Source organism: Anser anser (genome assembly GCF_964211835.1).
Source record: "Anser anser genome assembly, chromosome: 1".
NCBI classification, from domain to species: domain Eukaryota; kingdom Metazoa; phylum Chordata; class Aves; order Anseriformes; family Anatidae; genus Anser; species Anser anser.
Genome location: NC_139720.1, coordinates 3,375,511 through 3,391,742, shown reverse-complemented (window position 1 = coordinate 3,391,742; position 16,232 = coordinate 3,375,511).

Sequence of the window (16,232 nt, the reverse complement as noted above, 5' to 3'; positions counted from 1 at the left end):
CTAAGCCCCATATTAGCTGATTCTCAAGTGACTCCATGCTACCACTCTCAAAATGGTTGTTCCAGGCTCTTGCTTCTCTAATGCTCATTTTCCTGTGTTTATTCTTCTGCTCTTTCTACAGCCCTCTAGATCACTACTTTGGTGGCTCTTACAGACTTCCCAGAGCTTTCCATCATTTCTCCCTCAGCTTATCGATTGTGGCACTGACCACACTGGAGTTGCTCTGGTGCTTGATTTGAAGTGATTATGATTTGAAGTGATTATTTCCTCACTAACAAATAGCAACACTTTGTTTTCAGTCTTTCTGTTATCTCTGCTGTATGTGCTCTCCAGAGTTGATATCAACCCAGTGCTGGTATTATTTCAAAGATATTGAGAAGTGATTGCATTCGGCTGTTGGGCTGATCAGAAGATAAGGAACTACGTGGTGCTATGAAGAGCTATGGGAAATGCATGAACAGCAAGAAAATAAAGGTTCACAAAGGTCTATCTGAGATTTGCTTGTGAGCAGAGACAGGAGGCTAGGAGGACTTTATATTACCATTTCTAGCCATGGTACAGCCTGGGAGATGAGATAAACTGCAAATTACCCAATGAAGAACAGAAAGTGAACTGTCAAGAGATGTTAAAATCTGGGTTAACATAAGCCTTTCTGTGGCTAATATACCATGCCCTGTGGAGAAGAAATTAGGGAACACCAATGTGGAAGAGGTCGTGGAAGCCAGGCCTGATTTACTACTGATTAATAGACCGCTGCCACTGCTGCGGTTGATCCTTTCAACCTCTTTTCTCCTTCTGGTGTTTAATATGCATGGCAAAGGACTTGCCAGCTCCTGTCCCCAGTGTGAGTGAGTGCATTTGCTGACTGATTCCTGCGCTCTGTGTATCTTGTGATTTCAAAGTGAGTGCGTAATGATGGGCCACCACTCAGCTCATTGTGAGTTTGTTACATAGTTGGAGCCATTACTATGAAATTACCAAATAAAACATACATTCTCATTCCCCAAGGTAATAAAAATTATCGAAGTACCTCTCCTGGGACAATTATAATGAGATAATACAGAACTCCTGACTGATTCCAGGGGCTGTAAAAAAAAATCAAAGAGCATTCAACAAGACATTAGTGTACGCCTTGGCTCCAATCACTTCCCTGTCTCACGGGATAATAAAGTTATCAAATTAGTTTTGAAAATGTGAAAGTTCCATTTTTCAACCCGTTTGACAGGTTCTCCCCCGATTAATGCCATTACAATGAGGTGCATAGGACAGCATGATCATTTACTGCTTTTGGTCTAGACACCAAAGGGCATTATGAAATTTCCCCCCCGTCTCCGCAGTGTAATGTTTATACTCCAAGTGTCCAGGCCAATCAAATGATAAAGAACAGGGGTTTTTTTTTTTCTTTTCTTCCTTCTGCACACCCAAAACATGAATACCACCTTATGTTCAAGACTGCATTTGCAGAAATGTAGGATGAATGGCCTATTGGTTATATAGCTCATCTGTTTCCCATTACCACTCTGCAGCAAATTGCATTCTTTCCGAAGAGCGATGCCGGTGTGGATAGCCTAACTGCTTTATTTCCCTGGGATCTGGGATGGAGGTCAAGAAACATATTCTGAGCTGCTCCAAGGCCCAGTTTCTCAGACTGAAATTAACAGAAATCCTTCTCTGGGTTGCCTCTGGTGACATTGGAGAGGACAAAGTGCTACGAGAAGATGTTTCAACCCATCTCCGAAGGTCTCCCCATTCCCTTCATCAAACATTTGGGGAAACAACACATCAGTGCTCCTAATTTAGTCACTTCAGTCACGTGCAAAAGTGAGGGCTTTGCCCAAGGGCTGATACCTCCCGTGGACAGAGTGAAATTTGAGGGATATTTTTCATTTTGCAAGCATTACTGTCCTTCCATTTGCTGGGAAGTGACCCCCAAACTTTCAGGAGCAAGAGCTCCTGCAGTCCCAAACGAATGGCTCAGTACTCTCCTTGAGAGCAGCAGCAAACCCTCATCCTGCGTAGGTCAGACACAGCAGGATGTTAATTAGCATAACTATGGAGCGTTAAAAAGAGCCACTTTGTTCTTTTCACATAAATCGTCTGTTTTAGGAGCAGGGACTGTCTTACTGCCTGGCCAGAGCTGACTGTGATAATCCAGGTAGCGGCTCTCCTTGCTGAAAAATGGAAATGGGGAACAAAACTGAGCATCCTCTACATCCTCCCACACGATCTGTCAATATATCAGGTCTGGACACTCTCCCACTGTGATTTCAGCCACAAGGCTGTCTAATTTCCTTTGCAAAAGAGCCTCACCGGCAACTCTCTCTCACACACACAGAGCATCTTCTGTATTTACCTTGACACTACATGAGCCACAGCCCTCGCCTCTCGCAGAGCAGTTGTATATATTATCATCTGTTTGGCATCTCGGTTGCTGCTTCCTCCAAGTTTTCCTCTGCTCATCAGAGCGGATAGGTTGCTTAGGGTCCCCCCCTGCCCCCTCATGTCTGCACTCCTCTGAAAGTCATTACCCAGGATGCCTGCCCTCCTTGAAGTAGCACTGAACAAGCTGCACTATGTTTTTTCCCCTCCAGGCTTTTTTCTTTTTTTTTTTCTTTTTTTTTTTTTTTTCAGCTTTTTATTTTTTGCAGGAAGAAGTAATTTATCCAGAATTAAAACGTCTGGTTGTCGTGCTCCCTGGGTAAGTTAGCATTAAAATAAGAGGAAAACATATGCTCCGACTGTTTCCATCATGTGAGCAGGGGGAACTCCACCCAGGCATGAGGTGAAAGCTGTCCCCAGCACATGGCTGCAAGGGCTGTGCAGAGGGACCAGGTTTCTGGAGTGGATTCTGGAGACACACACAGCTTGCTGGGGCTAAAGGTGCAAGGGGAAAGTGCTAATTTTATCTTGCACCTTGCTACGTTTTAGTTCAGCATTGTATGGTGATGACATGGGGGTTTACAGGGGTCTCCTCTGCTCCAGGGTCCTGGTGTACAGCAAAAACAGTGTCTGTGTCCTGAATCCACCAGCCAATCTCTCTGTGCACCCACTGGTTTTATTTCTGTAATTCAGATGCATATCTGAAGAAAGTCCTTGCAGCATGATAAGATGCTGATGGGTAGTTACGATTAAGTCCCTTTTTCTTGTCTCCCCAGACCTAGTTTCTCACATCTTGTTAGAAACCCAGACCCAGAACAGTCCTGCACTGGCTTGTTGCCACCTCCTGAAGCATTCCAACTTCAGTCAGGTGAGAGAGGACAGAGCACCACTTCCCAGTGACAGCAGGAAGACCAATCTTCTTTTACAGGCAATGAACAACTGAGAGCCTTTGAGCCTTTTCACTGTTGTTGTCACCACTGCACAATGGCCTCTCCTGGAGGATGTAGTGGAAGATCGGGAGGCTGGACAGAAGAATAAAAAGAGCTCTGGTGAATGTATGACCTTCCATTAGTCAATGAAGTGCAGCCTAGACAGCTTGCTCATAGCCACCTCTCAGTAAGATGCCTTGCCACGTAGGGCTTTTCTGTGCTCTAATTTATCAGTGAGCCAGAAGCTGGAAGCCTTGCTACAGACCTGTTGTACTATCATTGTTGCTTTCCAGCCACTCTTCCCCAGCTTGTAGCATTGCATGGGGTTGTTGTGCCCCAGGTGAAGGACCTGGCGCTTGGCCTTGTTGAACCTCATAGAGTTGGCCTCGGCCAATTGGTCCAGCCTATCCAGATCCTCCTGCAAAGCCTTCCTATCCTCGTGGCTGTACATTTGCTACTGAACTCTGAAGTAGCTATGGATTTGACAGTTGTTGGTCTTGGAATGGTCATTTAGGCAGTGGGACCACCATCAGCCATTTCCTATGATTTTCCTCTGCTACACTTGTCTTTCTTGGTGCTCTGTTCTTTCTCTGCTTTTGTCCTCTTCCTTGAGAGCTCTCACACTTTTTTGAACATCTCAGGTAAGCATTCAGTTGACAACAAATCTTGTCTTCAGCCTGTGAGTGAAGTTCTAAGTTCAAACTTCAATACCACAATGTATTGTAGAGCCCCTTTGACTCAGTCTGGGCCAGAAAACTGCCCTGGGCAAGACAAGATCTCTGGTAAATGATACAGAAAATGCTGGAACTCAAACTCTGTTGAAGGTTAAGTGTTTAGGTCTCAAATAATTGATGTCTTTGTTAATATCTACCTCGCATGTGGATTTGACAAAGCTCTAGCTGATCCTTCTGTTGGTTCTGTAGTGTCTTTTTGTGGGAAGAAAGCAGGAAGATAAAGAAATTCATATAGAAATAATATAGTATAGTTTTAAATAAGGGGATGTGCTCCAGAAATAGAGGTCAACACCTTCACCTACAATCCAAGAACAAGACCATCGGATATGTGTTGTACAGATTGGAACTGTGTTATCAGATCTACTGCTGTCTTGTGCAGTAACCTTCAGCAAATCACTCCACCCTCTGTTCCTTCTCTCTTCTCTCAGCATTTGCTCTGATTATTTAGGCAAGAAACTTACCATTCTGGTATGCGCATACAATGTTTATCACATTGGTGCATTCTCAGGCTACCAGAATACAAATAATAAAGAGCAGTAATAACTGGTTGCCAATCAGCAGAGAATCAACTTTTCTGTCTCTAAATCAGTTGGAAATTGTTTTTCTCTTGCTTTGAATAATGTGCTGGGGATACATAAAATGAAGATTTTATTATTTATTTATATTTTTTTTGGCTAGCAGCAAAAATACCCTTTATCAGCACTCCAAAATATGATTAATGCTAATCCTGACCTTTCAAAAGTTCCATGCTAGGCAGTTGATGATGCTTCTATGTTGTAAAGAATCAAACAGAAGGTGTTTCTATCCACAATGAAGTGTTCTTTATTAATGAATGATTTGCTTACCAGGATCTCCAAGAATTTCTTTGCACTCTCTTTTACAAACCTGGGGGTGTTTAATCATTTGGAGTGGATTGAAGGCATGAATATATTTATGAATTTCTCGGCTTCCCCCACCCCCCACCCGCCCAGCCACCCTTCTTTATGATTGGAGCACAAACTCTTTTAGCTTATTAGAGTAGGTCAGAGATCATTTTTTACCTTCCCATAGCCAATACCTGGGCTATCAAGTAAATTAATAACTCAGATCAATCAACATTTTGATGTCTAGTTTCAGCTGTTTCTGAGACTCTCTGCAACAGGAGAAGAATATATATTGCAAAATGTGACCTAGTAAAGACAATAGTCCTCCAGCTTCCACAAAACAAAGTATAGAAGAAGTGTTTGGGTTTGAGATGCCTAGGGTTTTCAATATGGACCCTCCAGGATAGTGACAAACTTCTCATTCGCTCCTGTGAGTAAACCATACCTCAGAGACACCCTGCCTATCTGAGCACTCGTATACTAAACGACTTCACAGACTCATGCAAGTTTAAAGTATCTTTAGGGTGCAATTCACATGGGGACTCCCAGCATGAAGGTTGTGCTCCACTGGGATGTCAGCGTCCCTTTGCACAGGGACAAGTCCTACCACTTTGTCATACTCTGACGTGTGATTTAGTACCAGCAAGCAATTAACAATCATAGAGCAAAACCCTGAAGCTTTCCATGTGCTTGTGTCTACTAGTAGGTTTTCTACATCAATACTCTGAAGAGGTTACTGGTGGAAGAAGAGAAAGACTGAGAGATAGAGTTGTGTTTGTGTCCGATCAGATTTCCTTAGTTAGAGTGTAATAGGTCCAACACTGGATTTAACTGGTGTGCCTCGTTATCACTCCATCCATGTGCAGGGAATCCACTTTCCCTGATACAAGAAAGTGGCCTCAAGCCATAGCCTGAGCAACACTCTGTCATCAGCAGCACTCCTGGAGATGGCTGACTTCATGGAACAAGGTCCTCTTCTTTCTCCCTATTGTTCGTTGGCAGTAAAAAAAGCTAAAAGTTGTGTCGGTGATAGTAAAGGGGGTGTCCACACTCTGAAGTGTCTCTATTCTATGGATAAGCTTGCCTCTTACAACTGATGCTCATAAGAACTTGGGCTAACTTTTGGAGATCTGAAGCTCATTAAACTTATAAGTCTGTTGCAGGCTAAAATAAATAAACTCCGTTATAGGAACCACGCAACAGTCTGAAAGGCACTGCATAATCAGAGCGGAGAGGGCAAGAGGAAAGCAATTGAAATTGGGGAGAGATGGCCTCTTTGATGAGAACTGGTAAAGAAAGGTTCACAGACAGACCAGGGCATGTTCTTGTGTGTGTTTTGGAATAAGAAAGACAGAAAGAATGGGTCAGTTTATTGAATTGTGGTCAACACTGTAAAACTGTTTGTTTCATTGCCCTGAAAACTTGTTAGAATGTGAAGATTTGTTATGTCCTTCAAAGGGTGTCAAGATAAGGTCAGAGATTAGTGGCGTATTCTTCTGGAGATCATGGAGGGCAAGGTGCTTAACAGACAGAAGCTGCAGGACCACTGGACATTCTGCCTAATTCATTTACAATTGCAGTGTTTCCAGGTTACCAAAATCTTCTGCCACCAAAGGGTTACCTGTATTCTTTAAGGACTTTGAGATTTACAAATTTGGGGTACAAAAGAACAGTAAAATATATTTCTTATTTATCATTATTCCTTCTCTCGAGTAATTCAGGCCACTTATCTCCAATCACACTTGTACTGACTATTTGCATTATCTGTGATGGGGATGTCTCAGGCCATTAGTGACTAACACTCTGAATAATTAGGCTCTGAAAATCTAACTGCAGGATTTATTATTATTACTATTATTATTATTATTAGCAATTTTCCATTCTGTTGTATTAATTCCATTTGGTATTGGTCTGTTTTCTTGAAGAACAATGATCATTCATATAAAATCATTTCTGCGCAAAATGCTTTTCATCATATGATTTAACAGACCATAAAATGTCTTACGTTGTTTTTTAGATTTCCAACCCAGTGTCAACGTTACAATGACATTAATTCCTTCCTTGTATCACCCATGGAATACTTATCTGAGGCTGCTCTGTTGTTCTTTCCATTGCTTTCTCAGTTGTCCTTTGTGTCCTTTCTCCACCTTCCTTCTTTTATTCATACCAGTTCTTGCACTAGAAGTTGCAGGGATGGAATTCTACCAGAAATATAACTCCTGGACATACCCTGGAAGTCGGACCTCTAGGAGACAAACCCCGTTGACTCCAAGAGAAACTCTTGTGTCCACCTTGTGTGTAAAGATGCTATTTTCTCTTCCAAACTTCCCTGCCTTGGCAGTGATACTGACAATTGGCTGGGCAAAAATGCACACAGATCTCTGCAGTCCTTCACGTTTCACTTATAAACATCTTTATTTCACTGCTGCAGCTGGCTACAGTTCAATTGAATGAGTGGGTGAAGCTTCACTTGACAGGGATTTGGGGCTGGTAGGACCATGCCATGTTCCAGCGCTGCTGGAGTGGATGGCATGATGCCACCTTCAGCACCCATACACAGCATTGCATACAACTGGTGACAATGGGAGCAGAGGATTCCTGCTCAGGACTGTTTTACAGGGGTTAATGAGAGTAGTCCCTTGGGACTACTTAATATTGCTTAATTCCTGTTGGTTTTCTTGCTGTAAAATAAGCATTACTACTTGTGAATGAAAACCAAAGTACCTTGGGACAGCTAAAATGTCTTTTCTTTCTCCAGGCCATTCCCATGATTCATATAACTTTTGCAAGCATTATGTTGCCTCTTCAGGTTGAATTGATGGACACAGTTAATTAACAAGACAGAAACAAATCAGAGAAGTGATGGTGTTTCCAAATTCCCTTCCCTTCCCTTCCCTTCCCTTCCCTTCCCTTCCCTTCCCTTCCCTTCCCTTCCCTTCCCTTCCCTTCCCTTCCCTTCCCTTCCCTTCAACTCATCCCAGCTCATCGCATCCCAGCTCATCCCTTCTGAGTACTGGTAAAGGAGGTGGAGACCAGATTTGCACTGTGGCTTAATTTTGAAAATGTCCCCTTGCATTTGCCATTCACCTCACAAATCACTGACTTTCCACTGCCTTCTGCATTCCCTGCACTCCAGTAAACTCTGCTCATTTATCTGCAACTTGCTAAAAAAACATTTTTCCCCACAACAAAATGCTGTTGTCAAAAACCTCAAATCATCTCATCCATCAAGTAATGTTTGTGTGTGTGCACGCGCATGCGCAGCAGGGTAAATGTGCAAAATGTGCAGCTGATGGATTCGGTCTCTCAAAACCTCTCCAAGGTTATCCAGATTCTTTGGGTCTATCGGGCCCAATATTAAACACAAATACATAACACAGCCCCTCGTCCCCCAGAGCACCCCTACATTTTTATCTTTTTTTTTTTTTTTTTTTTTAATTTTGGGAAGTAAATTAAGGGCACTGAAAAATGCTTTGGTTTTGAAAAGTCCATTTCATCAGAGTCTTTTACCCTGAAGGATGCTTGAAGCCTTTTCTTGGGATTCTAATAAGGAAATAGCTTCTTTCTGACAGCCCCATCCCTGCCCTAAACCTTCTTCTTGGCCTATGCACTACATAAATATATTTCTCCCCCAAAATTGAAGGTTGCAGCATCTGGGCTTTTTTTTTTGCTCTCTTGTTGTTGCAGGTTCTTCATGCCTCTCTTTCAGCTGAGAGCTAAATCATTGACTTTTTGAGCTAGGGGTGTTGCATGTGAAGTTCTAAATGTCATGCCTCTAATCTGGGAGGCAAATCTGCTGGTGAGAGTAGAGGATGCTGTGTTTTCAATGGGATGTTTGATCGTAAAATTATTATTATTATTATTATTAATAATAATTTCTAGAGCTGCAACAGCCAGGCTTCTCTGACAAAGCCACTTTTCCTCATGGCATCTTCAGCTCCCACCCTTGGATGCTGGTGCCCACAGCTGTCAAAAAAAGGATGAAAGTGCTTCATGAAAGGTCGCTACAGCAGTGAGTCCCCTGTGGCTGTGGCCATTTATGAACAGGGTTCTGGAGTGGAAAATGAGCAAAAAGGACAACAACAGAGATGCATCAGAGATAGAAAGGTGGGAAACATCATTTTCCCTGTTATGGGCTGGTGGCAAGACACAGATAAGTGAACATAAATGGGGCTTTAGATGTTGCTGGAGTCTGGACAGGACCTTGAAGTAGCCCTGAGCTCTCCCAAGCTCCCTGAGCTGTTTGCTCAGGGTCTTGACCTCAGTAAAGCAACCATAGACTGAATCTGCTGCGAATAATGCAAACAGGCGATGTCTGTAAATGTCGCAAGTCTCATAATGAAACACGACACATCTTGTTTATTTATTTTATTTTATTATTTTTTTCCCTAGTGCTTCCTCTAACTCTATGCTCTTGGGAGGATGCTGCTTGTTGGGGAAACCTGCTCTTCTGGTGGTACATCTTTATCTTCTAGGTCTCCTCTCTGCCAGTTCCCCTGGTGCACCCCAGCAGTCAAACACTATGATACAGCCAGATGTGACTGCTCAGCACACGTCCATGGGTGTCTCAAGATCTCCTAAAGAAGGTCTGTCTTTGTAGATGGGTTTTGGGAGGCTGGAGGAGCTCTGAGGAAGCAGAGCAGATGCAACTCAATGATACATATATTCTGAGGAAGCCTTTAAATCCTTATGATTGACCTGAAAAATTAGGACATGCCCAAACAGCCTTTGTCCTGGCATCCTTTGCCCTGACTCCTCCAGCAAAGACCATTTTTATTCAATATTTCTCTCCATGACTATTTATCATACTAATGAATTGGGAGAGGGTGATTGATAAGAAATATGTGTGCTTCAGGCAAAGGAAGAGTCGGGTAATTGCTGAACTCATTTAGTGGTGTGTTTACACAGGATGAATATCTTGACTGACTTTTAGTGCCATTTTGAGCAATTTGCAGAGCACGGTTTGCTCCTTCAAGGGCACTATCCTCTTTTCATTGGCTCCTTAATAGTGTGGTCAAGAGTATGTAGAAGGCCAATGGCAGAACGTGACTGGGAATAGGTTTGCCTGGAGGCAGGTGCTTGAACTACCAGGGCTGACCTCAACAGCCTTGAGCACTAGCAGGTAAATAAGATTAGAGTGTGGATAAGCATCCTAGATACTCATAAAAACGTGAGTAGGGTTTACTGACATCTTTCTCTCTGCATCCATGACGTTACCTACTGACTGTTTCCACAAGCTGTGGCCATGCCTGATGTCTTCAGTATGAGTATAACACCAATATGGGCTAGATTCCCATAAAAAGCAGAGAAAAAGTGATGTGAGAGACCTTACCTCTTTCAATTTGTCATTCCTGAGTGATTATTTGCTATATTTCACTAGGACAAATGCTATGGTTTTATTATTCTTTTCTATACCTTTACTATTACCTCTCATCACCCTTTAGAAATGGGCGCAACTGTTGTGTCCTTGTGGGGTGACCTTTGCACTAGAAGATTGGCCAGGTCAATCCCATTTTACTAGGAAAAATAAAATCCTGTATATAAGCTCTTTTCAAAACTGCAGCTCTCCCCCTCCCACTCTGTTTGTTTAAATCATAATCATTTATTTGGAAGAGGAAATGTAAGCTTTTATTTAATTTTATAATCATATCATCCTAAAAAAATGAGTAGGTTGGGATTTTTTTCGTTCTCATTTCCTCATACTATTTACTTTGTGCTGGCCAGGTCTGGAGAGTTTCAGCCAAAAGGTGATGAAAAAGTGAAAACGGAAATGCAATACTGAAATGTTTAAATTATGTTGACTAGCTGTCACCAGAAGGCAGCTCTGCTCTTGTTCTCTGTGGAGGGAGCAAAGAGAGGGGCTCTGTCTAGGAATCTGACCCTATTTTTTATGGGTTAATGGATGCATTTATGAGAACTTCTGATTATATGGAAGTTTCATCAGTTCAGTTTTGGAAAACTATCAGTTTGTGATGCAATAATGAAATTTTGTGGAAAGGAGTGGTTTTGCCTAGGGAAATGTGTTCATATATTCTTGTTTCCGCTGCAATTATGTAAGGGAGAAGGTGTCCACTGGTGGTCCTGTTCTTGCCCTTACTCCCATCAAATTTTGTTATTTTGCTGCTGAAGTCCTCCTACCTTATTGAAAATGACCTCTTTCCTCTGAAGAATTTTTGCAAACATAAAGCAGTTTCACCATGGACCATGCAAAAAAACAAAGTGAAACAAAACAAAAGCATTTTTGCATGGGAAGAATGCTTAGTTCTAATGTTCAAGTTTCATTTAGCTCTAGTAGTTGCAATTCCCATGTTCACTCTTTCCCTCACCAACTCACCTGTGGTCCCTTCTATAGCAGCTACTCTGCCAAACAACCTACCAAGGTGACTTGCCTTTGCCCAAGGCCAGGCTGGATGGGTCTGGGGTCAGCCTGGGCTGCTGGGAGGTGTCCCTGCCCATGGCAGGGGCTGGAATGAGATGGGCTTTGAGGTCCCTTCCAACCCAAACCATTCTGGGATTCTGTGAAGATTTCCATGGATCTTAGCAGACTGGAGCAAGTACTGACTCTTCAAAGCACTCTAGGTAGAGCCTAACTCTTGCAAGCATTGCTCACATCCTCACCTCCCAGAGAGGGAAAGCTCTTGGCAGGGAAAAAGGCTCAGCAAAACAGACTGTCTGCTTATTTTTTTGCATCTGCTGAGCGCCAGAAGACAGAGGAAAAGGCACATTGACATACCCACTGGCTGCAAAAAACATCGTGGGGTATATCCCTACACTCCAGATGCTCAATTGTCCCCTCCATTTGCTTTGAGGCCTGAATTGCTGCTGTCTGTGATGTTTTCATTTGCAGATGACTTCTGCAGCAGGTCATGTGGACAGGAGGTGGATGGCAGGAGGGGTGTTACATCACAAAGATAACCATTTCATCGCCGTAGCACACTGTGATTTATTGCTCTGTCTTGTGGCCTCAATAACTTTGGTATCTTTGCACGTCTGCTCTAGATGCTTGAGTTTTACTCTGATTCCAGATGCTGCAGCAAGGCAGAACACCTCAGCACCCAGGAGAAATCAAGAGAGGTCTCATGTCCAAGGGTTGCTCCCCAGCCTCAGTGTGTCTGAGCATCCTGCATCACTGCCACCAGTCCCATGTCCTGGTTTTACTTAGAAATCACCTCTGTGGTCTGGTATCAGCACACACACCTGGAAACACAGTGCCAGTTGTGGGTTTGGAGGTGTGGGAGGGAGCAGAGGGAGCAGTAAGGGAGGCAGTAAGACCACGATACCACCCTGCCCCAAACCCTTCAGACGATGATGTTCTGCCTCTCTTCCCTTGCACATTTATTGTTTTCTGCAGAGCTGGAAGCTCTCTGCAGACGTGGGCAAAGGGAAATCTGCACCCACCTTAACTGGGTGTGAAATGTATGACAGAATCACAGAATTAAAAATATAAAGTTTATCAAAATAGAGTTTCCGATTCATGAACCCCTTGTCTGGTTCTGGTTTGTGCTGTCTTTTCTCTGTGGGAAACTTTTTGGTGTTTCCTTACTGCCTATGTTTTCTTATTTTATTTATCTTACGTATATTAATTAAACTAAGCAATGGTAAGTGGTTACAATTCAGTTTATAACACACTGTTGCTGAAGGAAACAGCTCTCACCTACTTCCCAGATTGCTCCCAGTGAGGCTCTGGCCCCTTTCTTGTGTCCAGATAAAACATTCACACAGCTGCAGTGAATTTGATCAGTAACAAAACCCAGCTTTAAAAAGTCTCACTCCCTTTCCCCTGTAATCTGGATCAGTTCCCTGAAGAAAAGCTCTGGTGAGGCCAAGATAGTGCATTATTATTATTGTTATTATTATTATTGCTACAGTTGCTACTTTTATTTTACTCTTAGTATTATTATTGCTACTACTTCTATCTGGCTTTCAGTGAGGAAAATTTATGATAGTTCTATTTTCTGCAAAAGTGCATATAAGAGTAATTCTGCCTCTAGAAACAGCCAGCACTTTAGGTGCAGTTTAGGGAAATTTACAGATGAAGAAACCTTGTGCAATTTTCTCCCCCACAATGGCTTTACTCCACCAGAAAGGGTAAGTTGCTCCTAATGCCATTTATTAGCATTGCACTGGGCTGTTAGAGTCTGTCTCCCTCTAGCAGCTCGCTGCAATGTCTAGGAGAGCCTGGTGGTCTCCTCAGGGAAGCCAACTTGGTTTAAAATGGGAGCTACAAGCACTTTGGTGCTGAAGTCAGTGGTTTGAAACCCACCACCTGCAGTCTTGTTGCACTACTGCTATATCCTAATTCCATCTGTTGAAGCTCAGGGGAATTGAGGTGATGAGTCTGGCATTGCAAAGCAGCATCAACCTCGGGTGGAGAAGGGAATTCCAGGTCCAAATGAAAATTAGGGAATCTGAAGCTGTCACCACTGTAAATAATGCTCGCCAGTCTAATAAAAAAAGGGACTACTGAAATCTTGTGCTTAAAGAGGTGAGCAACAGTTATTAGAAACATGCTGCTTCTCTGTCCTCAAATGTTTTTCTTATATGTCTTATGTAGATCTGTGTTTTCCCCTCACCTTAAAATAATGTTTTTTTTTTTCTTCACTATCTTCTCTGGCACAATCTTTGTTGGACTAATTGCAGCACAATAGCTGCAGCTCAAAAAACTTTTCCATCTGATTCACCATGTGTAAGCCAGATCATTTTAGCTGGGGCTTTCTATGCTGTTTTACTTGTCCATGCTGAAAAGGGCTGGCTGTCCTGAGAATGTAAAGATCTTGTGTTTGTTACCCCTCCAAACCACCTCCCAGCTCTTCTTAGCTTGGCCACTTAAGCCATCCTAGTGGGGTCCATAAATTCCTCAGTCCCTCTGATCTTCATCTTCCTCCTCCCCAGTAAATCAATTAAATAGCCTATTTTCCAAGTTCATTTCTCCACTCTAGCTAAGTTACTTAACTCTAGCTGAGTTATTCATTGCAGAGGGATGGTTGTAGCTCTTTTCATCTGTCCCAGAACAGATTCTGATCTCAGTGAATGCTTATGATTATTCATTATTGTTGTCTGGATAGTTTGGGTAAACTGCTTCAAACCAACAGGAAGTTTCCAAATGGTTCCCTGCTATTCTCCACTCTAGGACTGGCAGTGACAAGTGAAAGGTTATGGGAAGTATGTGCTTTTGCTACCAAATGGGTGGCTGAATGCCTGGAAAGAGGGGAAGTGAAAGGTGGGAACCAAAGGAGAAACAGGAGAAGCATTATTATTATTTTTTCACCTGTCTGCATTTGTTCTTATTTATATGTGGATATTTGTTGGAAAAAAAAGTCCATTCCCTGAATGCTAGTGTGAGCAAGCATCCTTTTGTAGGAATATTCCCAAAGAGCAAACAAGGGACGTGGGCAGTGTCACCCAGAACATCTGTGTGGGATTCAGAGGAGCGTGTGTGAAAGCTGCACGTCTCCTTGCAAATACTCCAGCTTTCCTGCTATTCATCTCCTCCTCCTGCTCCAGGGAGCAGCCACTCACCACCACTCTTTGTTTCCGCTCACTGGGGGTTTGGAGGGGTCTGCAGAGATGTAGTAACAGACTTCAGCCTTGGACGTGAGGATGAACATCTGGAGTAAAGTTTCAGCCCAGGCATGGCCTGGGACACTTGGGAATTGAGATCAACATCTGGATTTGCATTGCGTCCCATGTCTTATTGAGTTTAGCATCTGACTCTTGGATCAGGTTTAATTTTAAATACAAGGGGGTTTAGCTCTGCTTTGCAGAATTACGTCTTTTGAGGGATCTTGAAAAAAAACCTCAAGTGCCTCTGTGGATTGCCTGAGTAACACTTCTGAAGGCTGCCCCCAGGTTACAGGGGAATAATCTGCCTTCACAGCCATCACCTCGGAATAGTTCTCTCAAAAAATGTTTCAAGGGACTTTAAAGTTTCCCACAAAGCAGCGCATGGCATGCGGTGAAATGACAACATGTAATTACCTCTTGGAAATGTGTCACTTCCCATCCCCACAGGGAACAGAGCCAGGCAGGGTGGTTGGCTGTGTCTCTCCACCTCTCTCTGCACACCTTGTCTGGTGCTTCGGGGAAAAAGACACCACTTAGGCAGCATCAGGGGAAATTCTGTTTGCAAACAATGTGTAAACCTTCAAGGGGGGTGGAAGTAGAACGGGATAAGTGTTTTAGGCTCCCCTGTGAAGGAGAGCATTTATTGGAGCAATCAGAGACCCAGAGAAACAAAGTGGTAGTTTATAAAGGAGCCACATTCAATCATTGAGAGAGGGAGGTTGCAGTGGTATGCTGATGCCCGGCTGTAGGTCACAGGCAGAAAGCTCAGAAATCATTTCCGCAGTGCACACTCAGGGGAAAGTTGATCCAGTTATCTAGGAGCACTCAGGACTGTATTCCTTCTTCACCCTTCCAGCCCTCTCCTCCGCTTCCATTCCCAACTGTTCTGTACAGATGGGAAGGAAGGAGAGAACTACAGTCCATGACACCCCCTATATACCACCCTCCAAACTGCTGCTGAGGTCCCTGATGCAGGATTTCTCCCCTTAGGGGATGTTGTGTGATGGACAGATGGATTTCTTGCATGCCGGGTGCCCTTCCTGGCACTGAGAGTAAGGGAAGAGCAACCCCTTCTTTTCCTGTCCAAATGGAGCTGAGCTGATCTGGAAGCCACTGAGAGAGGAGAAATACAGAGCGCAACCTTCTGTCATTCCCAGATACTCACTGCAGTTGTCCTATTGCCATTTCCTTCAGCAATCATCGTCTCCCACCTGCACAAATTGATAACAGGCTCAGCCCCGATGGAAACCATGTAGTCTGAGTTACTTTGCATTTCCTAGAGGAAGGGAGGGAAGAAGCTAACAGCAGGGAAACCCAGTTTTATTTATTAGGCTACAGCACTGGCACAGGCATAGCGGTCCCAGGTTGAGGAACCCGTGTCCAGAACTCAGTGATGAGTCAAACTTTGGAGTCTTGTGATTGCTAGAGCACCAGTCTGCCTGGTGAACAGTCTGGTGGCCTTTAGTCTGGAACTCAGCTCCCAAAATGATTTGAGACAAATCTTGGCTTTGAGGAAGTTAAAAATTGGTTAAATAGGGCTTAAGGTAAGGAGACAGATGTGGCGGGGTACCAGGATGTGGCAACAGTCCTTTGGGGGATTGTGTGCTTGGATGGCTTGTGGCTGGTATTCAGTGAACCCAAAAGGAATTAGGCAGGGCCAAGGAGCATTGCTGCCTACAGGATCTGTCTGGGGCTTCCCTGCCTGCAAGGAATGGCCAGTTCTTAAATGCAATGAGGAACAATGTTGGAGGTGTTGGTTGAGC